Source organism: Periplaneta americana, chromosome 16 (genome assembly GCF_040183065.1).
Source record: "Periplaneta americana isolate PAMFEO1 chromosome 16, P.americana_PAMFEO1_priV1, whole genome shotgun sequence".
Lineage (NCBI taxonomy): Eukaryota > Metazoa > Arthropoda > Insecta > Blattodea > Blattidae > Periplaneta > Periplaneta americana.
In genome coordinates, this window is record NC_091132.1 from 69,693,088 (window position 1) to 69,707,865 (window position 14,778).

The following is a 14,778-nucleotide window of genomic DNA, read 5'->3' on the forward strand; positions in this document are numbered from 1 at the left end:
AGATCTAATCTGTAATGAACTAGATCAGATACGTTATAAATTTCAAGTTCATATTAAAATTTACTCCATAACATGATGTATGTACTTTGTGCAGTAAATATTGCACATAAAATACTTGCATTTGTCAATCAACAATTCAAAAACTAAGTTTTGCAATACTCAAAGTGCAGTATAATTCAGATAATAATAATAATCCGTGGCGCCACCAATCCTTGAAGGGCCCAGACCCCACCAGCTGGCTGTTGGCCTCACGTTCACATCCCGAAGCAGAGGTGGACGATCATCCAACCAGAATGGAGGTATTGTGTTTAGCACGATGATCCCCCCAGCTGTTACAGCTGGCTTTTGCAACTGGATTTCGTTACCTATCGTAGGTCCCCAAGTGCATCACGATGGTGGGTGGTCACTGGTCTCATATACTGGCCAAAATTTCATGAGAAAATTTCTTCCCCCATGAGGACTCGAACCAGCTCGCATTCCGTAATGCGAGTCCTAGGCAGGATGTCTTAGACCACGATGTCAAGGTGCAGGACAGTATAATTCAGATAAACACCTAATTCCCTCCCACTCCCATGTTCTAATTGAATTGGGGAAGCTGGGGAATTCCCCCCTTTCTAAAAATTTCCCCCAACTTCTGCATTCCATATTCATTCTCAACTGGAGAAAGAAAATTCCCCTGTTTGAAAATATGTTTTAATATATTTTTCCTAAAAGCGCATTTTCGAAAACTTACTTTTATTTTCTTTGCAGCAGTCAAAATATTTTCTCCTCTAGAGTGAATTCTAACATAAAAAAAAAATTGTCTTTTAATATAAAAATAGTACCTATACTAAAATATTTTAGGCTGCGGTTTTTCAGAACTATGCCAGAAATACTACACTTTCATTGTTTTCATAAGCGTTTGTTAGTATTTTTGTTTTCATAATGCGATTTTGTAATTGATTTGTGAATTACCTATTACGTATTAAGTTTTTATGTAAGATAGAGTTATCATGGAACCAGAATTTAGAATATTATATCAGCTGCCACGGTAATTAAAATAGATGTTAACAACAACAATAACAATAAACTCTGAACCAAAATAAGTTATAAACTCTTTTAAAAAATTAATATGTCTACAAGAAATTTTTCCCCACATATACATTTTTATCAATTCGAACATTGGCCCTCCTATTTCATTTAAATGTTGTTATCTTTTATTCTAATTTTCCGAATTATATTATATAGCAATTTTATGTGAAACTGTGATTATTTTATACACACATGCATGTGTATAACATCTATGGTGCGCAGTAAAAGGACATAAGTCATAAATTGCAAGTTTTTAGCAGAGTTTGAAATGAGGACCAATATCATTATGATGGGCTAGAACTGTGACTCTCTACAACATTATGGAAGAGTATAGAGATATTATGCAGTGGTGATATTCAAAAAGTTTAACAACCAGTTCGTCTGAACTGGCCGAATATCACCACTGATATGCTTTTATAGCATCTGAAGTAGTACATTTTTTGTAATCACATGGAAGTCATACCTCAAAACCACTAATTTTTAACTTACGCCATTTTTACCGTTCATCATAGATATAGTCTACTGTTACTATTGGGAGCTTAGAAGATTGCATACCTAAGGAATATAACTAGCAGCAGTTTGGTATGCCATGTTAATCTTTATAAAGGTCCTCAATTTAGTATCTATTTTAAGTTTCATTCTACCGTGATCTAGTGGATAGAGTGCTGGACTTATAATCTTGTGGAGCAAGCTCGTGGTTCAGGTAATACAGAGGCTTTCTCAGGGAGCTCCAGTTCCTCTGTGGCATCCCAACAACTCTCATCACATTGTGATTGTAGCATAGACCAACCTCCTATAGTGCACCCTGGGCGATGACTCTGCCAGTAAACTGATCTACATAACTGGCTTCATATGGGTGAATGATGTAAGTCAAGTACCCGCCATTAGTAAAAAAAATGCATACATTATAATTAATTAATTAATTATAAAACATGAAATGCATTTGCATATAATTCTCATCTCTATTGATAACTATAACGAAATAATAACAAAGAAAATTTAAAATGCAGAAAGAAACTGATGAACACCAGGACAGCTATACTGGGGCAGAAGAAATAGGCGGGTATGGCGAACCCCCCCCCTTCACTACCCCGACTCCTATACCCCTCAGAACCTGCTTGGTGTATGGTCCTGTCCCAAATAACTTACTCTTCCACTCACACATTTTGCATAAAAAAACATAAAACAACGTGATTTCTAGTAATTACAAATACCTGACTTACTGAATACTGTTGTTTCGTTTAGTCAATTGTCCGGACACAGGTCTGAAACTCATAAGTTACAACAATAAGGCATCACTCATGAGGTAACTAAGCCAGGAGATAACGGGTTATGGTGCCCAGTTCTCTTTCCCCCCTCCATTGCATATATCGCATACACTAATCAGACTTTAGATGATATTATCATTTATAATATTTCGCAAGTTAGCCACTTCACAAATGTAATAATTATTATTATGTAATATAAATCTAATACGAGAAATAAATTATTACTTAGCATTGCACACAAGTATTTTGTTTTTATGTGTTTTCAGAATATTGTATGGAAATAGTAACTGCTAAATAATGTTTATACAGTTATCAACTTTGTGTATCATGAGATATATTTTTGCTGTGTGTAGAATATGTACACGGTATTATAACATGAACAAGTTTCGTAATAAAATAATACTTATGTATAGAAGCATACTTAAGAATGGATTAGCTTAACAAAACAAATAACGCAATAAGTATGACTAAAAAAACGTTCATTACAAATTCTCTGAACCTATCTTGAGAACCTATCATAGTCCAGACACGCCTTGGCAGTGGCTCTCTGCGTTGATGATGGGATACTTTTAATGTCCTCGCAATCTTTTAAGTTCTTTCAACAAATAGTAAACTTGATAAATAACGCCTTTAGTATGACTTCTGATATCAGGACTTCACTGAGACATGATAGCGATTACTTGGATGATTAGTATTTTAAAATACTGTTTATTATTACATCATATTTGCGAACAAGCTGTAACACAGTAGTATCACACAGGAGCACTTGTCAACAACTAGCATTCGAACGCAGCAACAGGAAGGTCTCTTTGTTCAGGTCATAAACCGCTAGAGAAAGTGTGGAGTGAGTAGTTCCCACACAAGACTAAAAACCCGCCTATTTCTTCTGCCTTTGCTATAGTCTGACAATGATTGCGAAGTGGACAATTTTTTTTGGACTAGCTATTATTGCAGGAAGATAGTGAAGTCATTATGGCAACAACACCAAGGTAGAGTGGAAAATTCCCAATCTAGACTTCACCCCGCACTTGCATTCTTCTTAGCTCCCAACAGTATACATAAACTACTGTAGTACATAAGTTAAAGGTTCTTAACTGCCGATATAAGGAATACTACTGAGTAGATAAAGTCATGATTTAATGTTAGAATGATTATTTATTTTTACAATAAAAATCTAAAAACCTATATATTCACCGTAATTTTAATTTCATCAGTGGGTAATTAAAACAAAAGCATCTTAAAATAAAATTACCATTGTAATCCTCTATTCAATACCAGGTGTTCTTGCACGTATTCTAACATTAAGCCAAAGTTTCTTGTCTATTTTTAAATTGTTTGAACAACTTTTTTTTACGGTTTATTCAGTATCAATTGTCCTTCAGCCCTAGTTTCAAACATCATTGTTGCTGACTTGATTTCAATCTCCTTATCAAATTGCTAATGTTATGTTATTGTCTGTTATAATCATATCAATGTACTGTTACCTTGTATAAATAAAGTCTGTTACACAGTATTTGGGTCTTCAATACAAAGAATCCGTAATTTACCTATGGATTGTGCAATTTTGAAGACTTACAACCACAGGCGGAGAGAGAACAGTTTCCTTGGGGGGGGGGGGGGGCAAGCAAAACCATAGAATCTCCATACAACGGGATTATGGGGACATCATTTACCTCCTCTCTCATTATAGCTTGGCCGTGGTACAGTATATCGGAATATGAACATTTAACAAAGGTATTTTCAGGGGCATGTTTCTTACAGTGTTACATCCATATCCGCAAGGTTTCGGACCGAGTTATATAGGGCTTGAACTGTAGGTCTATTAAAAATTATAATAGGACATAACTTAAAAAAATCTCTCTCTTTTTCTTTATCGTACAGAAACATATGCATACATCAATAGAACTACCTAACAGTGCTAACAGAAACTTTTTTATATGAAGTTTACCTTCCTGAAGATAGCATACAAAGTGTAAACTCTATTTTATTTAATCTCGTCTTTAAGTTTACACATTATACCGGGATCACTTTTCTTTTTCTGCATTGTTGTGCAGTATTATTCATATTTCCCCAAGAGGCGGCCTGAACATCTGCAGACTTCTAACACATGAGTACAGGCTGTTACAAAAGAAACATTACAATGCTTCCATTCCTCAAATGAGGTATATAAATTCTTATACACTCAGAAATTTAAAATAAATATGATCTGATGACATTAATTCATCAATTTAAGCACAAAAACTTAATAATAAACAAAAGCAAAAAATATCTTTTGAATTCAATATATTTTAACGTTAATAAAAAAAAAAAAGAGTTGAGACAAGTTTGGGGTGGGCACTAACCCCAATAACTTCGCCTATGCTTACAACTTCTCTTCTGGCAGTTTCTGTTTGGTGCAGGTAGGTACCGGTACATTTTAATTTATTTTGTGTTGCTGATTGCACTGTAGTTCTATTTCTTATACACATTGTGCTTATAGTAAGTGTTTACTTTTACTTTCTCAGTAAACAGAGAAAGAGAAAATATTTTAATAATTGCAATGGAAATGTTATTGTAGAGCTTGCCATCGTGTAGAGCAGGAGACTGGACTTCAATACAGATAGATAGTGAAGCTCAAAAGAAATAAATACTTTTTTATTTCTACCAATTATGACTTATTAAGGACAAGTGAAGTGAATATTATCCCCACCACATTTTGAATGCGTCGGATTTAAGAAAATAAGATATTTTTATAATAGCCTACACTGTAAATTTTAAAAGACTAGATTATGTAGTAGGTTTAAGATTTTTTTAACAATAATCAGAGTTAAAATGCTAGATATGCAGCTGATGTCCAAAAATATTTTGAAAAAAGTTCTAAACGCAGTACAATACTAGAACTTCTAGACATAGTATTAAGAATAAGACTATAATACTCGATATTTCATATTCTCCTTAATCGAACAATGAAATATAAAATAAAATAATTATGGAATATAAATTTGCCCCAAAATTAAAAAAAAAACGCATTTTTCTCGTAAAATTGGCCAGAAATAATATTCTTTTCACTTAACGTAAAAATGGGTAATTTCAATGTGTTTAACCGACATAAACGTTAAGAATCCCTACATTACAAAATTAAATTTATAGATTTACAGGAATTAGTGTAAATAATTTGTACTGAAGATGATAATAAAAAAAATTATAAAATACGTACCGGTAATTACAACAATATTTTACATATTTTCACGTCCAATGCTAAAAATTGATCAGACTTCCATTTAGTAATTGGGAGCTAAGAAACTTCATAGTTAACCTTAAATCTCAGGAAAACTTGCACTCTAAAGTAGACCCTACATGAAATTAAGAAAAAGATATATTTTCCAAGTAAAGAAAATCTAATTCATAAAACTAACCCTATACAGATATCTTGGAGCAACAGCAACAAATATAAATGACACTCAGGAGAAAATTAAACGCAGAATAAATATGGGAAATGCGTGTTATTATTCGGTTGAGAAGCTCTTGTCTTCTAGTCTGCTGTCAAAAAATCTGAAAGTTAGAATTTATAAAACAGTTACATTACCAATTGTTCTGTATGGTTTTGAACTCTCACTTTGAGAGAGGAACAGAGATTAAGGTAATTGAGAATAAGGTTCTTAGGAAAATATTTGGGACGAGGGATGAAGTTACAGGAGAATGGAGAAAGTTACACAACGCAGAAGTGCACATATTGTATTCTTCACCTGACATAATTAGGAACATTAAATCCAGACGTTTGAGATGGGCAGGGTATGTAGCACGTATGGACGAATCTAGAGATGCTTATAAAGTGTTAATTGGGAGGTCGGAGAGAAAAATACCTTTGGGGAGGCCGAGACGTAGATGGGAGGATAATATTAAAATAGATTTGAGGGATGTGGAATGTGATGATAGAGACTGGATTTATCTTGTACAGGATAGGGACCAATGGCGGGCTTATGTGAGAGCGGCAATGAACCTCTGGGTTCCTTAAAAGCCATTTGTAAGTAAGTGAGTAAGTAACCCTATGCAAGCAATAAACATAGAGTATATTATCGTGTTGTACTACACATGAGACGTAAGCACTGATTTTTTTTTTTTTTTTTTTTTTTAGTTTACAAAATAGACCCTATCTGCTACATATAAAATATCTGTTCCATATTATTATATCGTCACAGCTTTATCACAGTGGTACCACAGTATAAGTATTAGTATCTATACTGTGGTGGCACTATAAAAATGATAATTTTTCTGTCACCCATGTAAAGAGTGCAAAACAGAAAAAAGTAATTAAAAGCTTACATTATCTTCTCAATTCAACTTTATAGAGAAAATCTTATGTTTGATTATACTAAATACAAGTACCGATCATACCATTATGTAAATAAATGTTTCAAAATAAGAATGGCTCAAGAAATTCTAAAAGAAGACAAACATCTGAATAATACTATAAAATGACGAGAAGCTAGAAAAATTATTTAATCTTGGCTATTTTAAACTATTCAAGAGTATGTAAAACTGAATTTTGTAGAATTAAGTATGTCATTCAAACTTTTTTTTACTTATTTTCTAATTGGAATCGATTTATTCAGATAAATAAATTATTAATAATAAACACGTATTTGACACTTACCTTTAAGAATAACAAGTACTGGTACTACAATCTGTTCTGAATTCAATATTCTAATTCACCACTACAAGAAATACAGAATGATCCTTTTAAAACTACCAAACTAGTATCCTGAGTATAAGAGAGCAAAAAATATTGCCTTTAAAAATACACCCATAAAGCTGAATGGAAGTTATGTTTTAGTCCATATACTGAAGCAATAAATAGTGTAATTTTTCAATTTGAAATCGAATCTAATAATTTTCTCCTTGTTATTTGTCTCGCACAAGAAATGATGCCGAAGTAAAGAACAAAATATTTAGTTCAGAGCAATAGTACTGGAAAAGGCAGTGCTTTTTTTCTGGCAGAACACGTCAGAATGGCATTACGTCACCTTTTTGTTGTAATCTTCATCATGAAGCCTAGAAATGTGTCACTAATCACGTTTTTAACATAATTTATCTTTGAACTTCACCAAGGCCTTGAAAGACTTCAAGTTTGATGACAAGGAGGTTAAAACGACAAAATTCCCGCGCACTTTACAGTAATCATCTCCACATCTACTATATTCTACACAGAGTTCCACCACCCTTTTCTCCAGAAGAAAAGCACTGAATATGCCTATATATGAAGTTACAACTTCAAATAGAATTTGTTAAAAAAAAGTGTTCTATATCAATTATTTAAGATAACTTATGCAATATTAACCTTCTAATAAATAATTAAGTTACAAACGTACTGCCAATTATTGAAAGGTCCACGCCTGTGGAGTAACGGTTAGCACGTCTAGCCGCGAAACCGGGTGGCCTGGGTTCGATTCCCGGTCGGGACAAGTTACCTGGTTGAGGTTTTTTCCGGGGTTTTCCCTCAACCCAATACGAGCAAATGCTGGGTAACTTACGGTGTTGGACCCCGGACTCATTTCACCAGCATTATCACCTTCATCTCATTCAGACACTAAATAACCTAGATGTTGATAAAGCGTTGTAAAATAACCTACTAAAATAAAAAATAAAAATTATTGAAAGTTGCCCTCTAAAAATCTGCACATACAATCTACCAAAGTAACATGGATATTTTATACATGACAGTATTTCGCCAAACTTTCTTTTAAATTTTGTACAATAATCAATTTGGTAAACATATCTGTAAAATAACTAGACTTATTTAGTCATTCATACGCGAATGTTTGTGATTTACATTGTATTTTTATTCTGATTTGATTACCCATGTCTGTTTTACTGGGTGTCTTAAAAGGTTACATTCTGTATTTCAATCCACACTACACTATCCTAAATACAATACATACGAAATGAGATATATCAATGAAGAATTACCTCTTTATATTATCCTACATATGACATGCAATTGGAACATCAGTTTCAGTGCAAGTAAGGCTCACTTCTTTGAGAAAATAGAAGGAAAGGTTCCAGTATGGTGGTCTACATGCATCTGTGAGAACTGAACCATTGTTCTTTCTGAAGCCTGGCGTGATTCTGATTAGTTTCTGAAGTTTCCTACAAATGTACAAATGAAACTAGATTACTTCATAATGAAACCACTATTAATTAACCTAAAAGTTGTTAAAAGAATAAATACAATATTGTATTTCTACTAAATTTTGTAAAGTTTACAGTCGAACAGAAAAACACATAGGAATAGGCTATATTAATATAAAACGAAAAGAAAACAGGAATACAAAATAATGTTTCCAACCACTGCTGCCATGGTATAAGTTTGCATTCCTTTGATTTTTGACTTGTTTCACTTAAAGACGAGTGTGGGAACATTTAAAATTGAAAATGAATTTAATGTGAAATTATTTTAATACCGGTACAAGGCAAAGAATGATAATTATGTAATTATACTAATAGACCTACTGAATAATTTATTAGCTTACTGTTCAATGTGAAACTGCAAGGACACAGGTCAAATAAATTAGTTAATTAACCATGAGAATTCGAAACTGATATATTATAAATGGCTAAATACACTTGAATGACCAACAACTGAAAGCAGAAGGCGCGAAATTATAAGCAAATGAAGAGAGAAAGGAATGGGGTCTCAATATAGCAATGAAAGAAATATGAAGCGATGGAAAGATGAATTATAATTATAGTGCTAGTTGTTTACAAGATGAAACAGAAGTATAAAACAAGTACCGATGTAATGGGAAAAGGTTCTTGATAAAAATATAAAACTTAACTCTTCATTCACAGATGGAAAGCAGCTATTATATTCACATGAATAAGGAAGATATGGGATAAAGTAGGTTACATTACTCATTTATACTACGAAAAATTAGTGGAGTTACAGTGATGCTAAATGTAATATACCCAAATATTGACTAATTGGGTTGGTCCTGAGAAGAACCATTCTTAATTTATATGATTTAAGCTTTGCTTGCTGAAACTTTGATTAGATGTCGAAGCCATTGCTAATATTGGCTTAAGCTGTCCCAGGGAACCACGTGAAGGAACAACATCACCCCAGCCAAAATACCTCCAAACATTTGCACTAAGAGCTGTAATGTGATATTATTGTCACTGAACATTACCTACTGTACTGATCCCACATTATATATTACAAATATGTTTCAGATGCCACACAAGAGATGAAACAACTAAACATGTCATTCTGGAATGTACAGCACAGGAAGAAGAAAAAGAAAAAATCTAAAAAAATCCGTAGCAGTTCTAAAAAAACCATAAAACCTGAAGACAATCCTTATAATATCCCAACTCTGGTCACTTGCCTATAAATTGCATTGTGGGCTTAGTGCAATTGACATTTGGTTTCTGCAATCATGTATGAAGATGGAAGAATAAAATATTGATTTTACTACTGGTATTTATGTATACGCAAAAACTTACTTTTTTAATGTATGTTGAAGAAGTGCAACGTGAACTATCATCCGACGAAATTGAATTATTTTATCTTAAGAATCTCGAGATTTGTTAATTTGTTATTAATAATTCGTAATCCTAATAGAATTTTAATTAATTTTGATAATTATTATTTTGTAAAAATCAAGATATGAGTACCAGTTAACAACAAAGTGTAAAATGTAATGTATAATAATAAATTTGAAAAATGAATACTTAATCAAACATAGGAAATAAGAGATTTCATAGTGTATAAGTGATGAACACAAATTTTACTCACATTATGTAGTAAAAAGCTGATAATTGAAAGATCATAAATGCTTATGTAGTTAGCTGAGTAAAATTAGAAGAAATGTGGAGAAATAGATATAAAATATATTATTCATTTGATCTGGGAAACGATTATATAAATCTTTGGGTGGTTACAGTCAAAATTAACTACCAGTACCAGCAACGTAAAACTGAAAAACTTGTGAAAGATTAAAAAATATTTGTCAGTCGAGTATTGATGCTTACTTTATCAAATACTATTATTACAGAAAAGGAAATGAGAAAGAGGGACAAACAGAATATGTTGAATATTCTTCCTGGAACAGCTGCTCAGTAAGTTTGAATATCGTGGTTAATTGCTTGATGTTATGAAGAAATACGAAACAGAATATTGAGAAACTTATCAATATACAGAGTGAGCTGTAAGAAATGTCATTAATTTAAGAAGTTCCTTGGGTTATTTCAAACAAAAAAGTTTAATACAATTTTTCTCGTTTTTGCTTTCTTTCCGAAATAAAAATTATTATATAGGAAACATTTCATAGCGTGTTTTAGGAAAGCCATCGTTTTAATTTCCAATATGCTCAGTAAGTTAAAGAGAGCAGTTTATTATGATAATAAATGATTGAAAGAATTTCACCTTTGTCCTTTAAATACGCAGAAATTTGATTTGAACAAATGTAACATTTTAAAATTCCTTTTCAGAACAAAACGTTACATTGTTTGGGTCAAATTTCTGCACATTTAAGGGGCAAAACTAAAATTCTTTCAATCTTTTATTGTCATAATACACTGCTATTATAATACACTACAGGAGAATGGAAAAAGTTACACAACGTAGAACTGTTTGCATTGCATTCTTCACCTGACATAATTAAGAGTATTATTTATTCATTCATTCATTCATTCATTCATTCATTCATTCATTCATTCATTCATTCATTCATTCATTCATTCATTCATTCATTCATTCATTCATTTATTTATTTTATTCCATAGATCTTACATGAGCAATGAAGCTTTAAGATGTGGAACAAGTAAAAATTTTACAATATTACAATTAAAATTTTTACAAATTTTTATAGTTTTACAATTTAGTAATTTTCTACAATTTTTGCACTTTTGTGCAATTTTTTACAATATTTTGGCGAGATGTAGTGAGATGAGGTGAGATCCGAGGATTCGCCAAAATATTACCCGGCATTTGCCTTTTGGTTGGGGAAAACCTCGGAAAAACCCAACCAGGTAATCAAATCAAAGGGGGGTAATCAAATCAAAGGGGTTGATGCTAAGGACTCGCCATAGACCAATCGGCTTCAGTCCCACGGCTAAATCTAGACATTTGAGATGGGTAGGGCACGTAACACTATGGGCGAAATCCAGAAATGCATATAGTGTTAGTTGGAAAGGTGGAGGGAAGAAGATCTTTGGGGAACACTAGATGTATATGGGAGGATAATATAAAAATGGATTTGAGGGTGGTGGGTTATGATGGCAGAGACTGAATTAATTTTGCTCACGATAGGTACTGATGGCAGGCTTATGTGAGGGCAGCAATGAACCTCCGGATTCCTTAAAACCCATTTGCAAGTAATACATTGCTCTCTTAAACTGACTGAGAATATTGGGAATTAATCAATTGCTTTCCCAAAACATGCTATGAAATCTTTCATTATTTTTATCTCAAAAAGGAAGCAAAAACGAGCAAAATTGTATGAAACTTTTTTGTTCGAAATATCTAAAAAAATAACCTTCTGAAATTAATGACATTACTTATGGTTCACTCTGTAGAGATAAATAACATTAAGTTTAGATTCATTACTTCATCATAATATAAATGTACGAATACATACCCAAATCAGAATAATGGAAAAGGACTGGGAATGGATATTTCCATGAGGAGCAATTATGAAACAAGACACAAACACAAAATTGAAACAAGTGAGGATTATATTTACACTATTCACAAGGCATGGCAGTATACAGTGTATACTCAACTGTTGTACCCCAGCTACAACACACTTCAACAAGCTTCACACGTCTATCAATGAAGCAGTCAGATTATGAAGATATGACCACTGTACTCATTACAATAAAAATTACCGATAGTACAATTAATAGTGTACCTATAGGCCTAAGAATAAGAGCACAGTTATATTGTGGATGTTGGAGATTTGTAAAAATCTAAGAAAATTGTTCAAGTGTACGGCACATGAATTTCTGTAACCTTCATCTTTGAAACAAGAACCATTGAAAAATGTAAACATAATCAAAGACGGTAGGTACCAACCTGTAATTGGTAATGCAAGAATGAACGAAAATTTTAAGAAACTAAGGTTATGATAATAATTATCATATAATTATTATACGAAATAAAACAAAACAATAGAATTCTAGGCTATACTGAGTTGGCCTACTATGTTTCACAAATTTTTGAATAGCTAATGTATAAATCAGCTTGCATATGACTTCTGCCTTCTCATCATAAACATCGTTCACAACACCATATCACACTTTCCATTCCTAAACACAGAACATCCTTCTACTCTTCACCTTTCACCGTCTCTGCAGCCCATCTTTGGAACTCTCTACCACAACATGTCAGAGACTGTCGGACATTCTCTAGTTTCAAAAATAAACTAAAATTGCACTTTTTAAATTCAGATTCCTTTCAGTTATAAGCCCTTTTCTCTGCGATAGTTTTGTAAAATTATATATATTTCTTTTCCTTCCTTTTCCTTTTTTGTTCTCTTGATCACCAGATGAATTTATTATCATACCCTTTTTATTGTGAATTTTATTTAATTTTCGTATTTCTTTTCTTTTTTATTATTGTTTTATTACATTCCATTTGTTATATTCTTCGTTTTCCATATTAACTATTTGTAATAAATAAGTTGCTTTTACTACATTCCAATATTTTACTTTCTTTTTTTCTATTATGGTAGGTATTATTTTCATGTTGTTTAGTGTCGATTTTATTATGCTATTATTATTATTATTATTATTATTATTATTATTATTATTATTATTATTATCATTATTATCATTATTATCATCATTATTATTATTATTTATTTATTTATTTATTTTTGTATTATGTTAGTATTCTGTTCTTTAATGTTTTGTTAAATTTTCACTGCTTGTATACTTTGTGACCTGGTAGAGTGTAAGAGAAGGCCCTATGGCCTTAACTCTGCCAGTATAAATAAAGAATTATTATTATTATTATTATTATTATTATTATTATTATTATTATTATTATTATTATTATTATTATTATTATTATCTTTCTACAGCGCATACAAATATTTTCATATACTTGGAAATTAGTTTATTATTGATAATATTGTGAGATGCAGTAAATTATTCCTATCAGAGTCCACATTAAATTTAAATTACATAGGCTGATATTGGGGGACTGGATAAAAATAACATAAAGAAACTAAAGAAACTTTGAAATACTGAAAGTCTATAATAAAATTTATAAACAAACAGATTTAAAATGATTTGAATAGGCCTATGTAAAACGCGCAAGACAGAATGCCAAGAGAAAAGCTGAACACAAAAAATGAATGGAAAAAGAATCTGATAAGTAAACTAAATGATGGTATAATTAGATTAAAATCTGGGAAAATTTAATGTGAGAAGATACAATGAAATAGATGTAGATCTGAAATAAACTTTTTAATAAGAGAGCATGATATGAATGTGGTGATGGTGGTGGTGGTGACGATGATGACGACGACGACAGATGTTTAATTAAAGTAGAACTTCTCTTTCAACTCCTCACTTAATTAGGACAATGCTCTAAAAGGTATCCACATTGTTGTGTTTCAAACTTCTCTTACAATAGCTCCAGATCAAAGCAAAAGATGTCTCAGTCAATTACTATTGTGCAACATGTGCTACAAAATTGTGAAGGACCTTTCATAATATGATAAGCATGTAATCTAGCTCTTAATGGTTTATACAGTACTGATATTTAATTTAAATAATGAATTGTTGCTTATACTCTTGTTTCTAACTATAAACTGGCCTATGACTCAAAGATGAAGGAATATAATTATTGATTCTTTTAACATAACCAAGAAACACTGTACTCAGGTTACTTCATATTAAACTAGGACTGTCTCTGTTTATATAATTATAAGAATTTAATTAAATATACCGAATATAACTTATATCAGCAGAAGTTATGGCGTCTATTATATCATTTGATAGTATTAAAGAATATTTTAACATAAAGTTATCTTTCGCCTTACAATCAAAGTTATAACGTACATTTCTTCAACTAACAAGTGCAACATTTTGTTTTTGACTAAATATGACCATGTATTTGAGCACTATGCATATCAACAATATGACTGCAGGCTGTAGTGTGTTTAGCAGGGGTTTCCTTTGGTTGCTGGTTTGTACATGACTCTCAGTCGCCTCCCTGTGGAGCTCAGTTCTGCAATGGCTGACGAGGAGTGGTCTTTGTTACTCAGTCCTGATGCTAGGTACTTCATTTTTGTAATTATTTATTATGAATGAAGTGGAATAAAGTAGTGACCTTACAACAGTTCAACAATTTCTGCCTTCGTTTCACAACTATAGTGTTTACATAATATTATTGAAGTTTTGAGATTTCTTTCAATTCTGGGCCAAAATGATGGAATAATATGGGGTGATA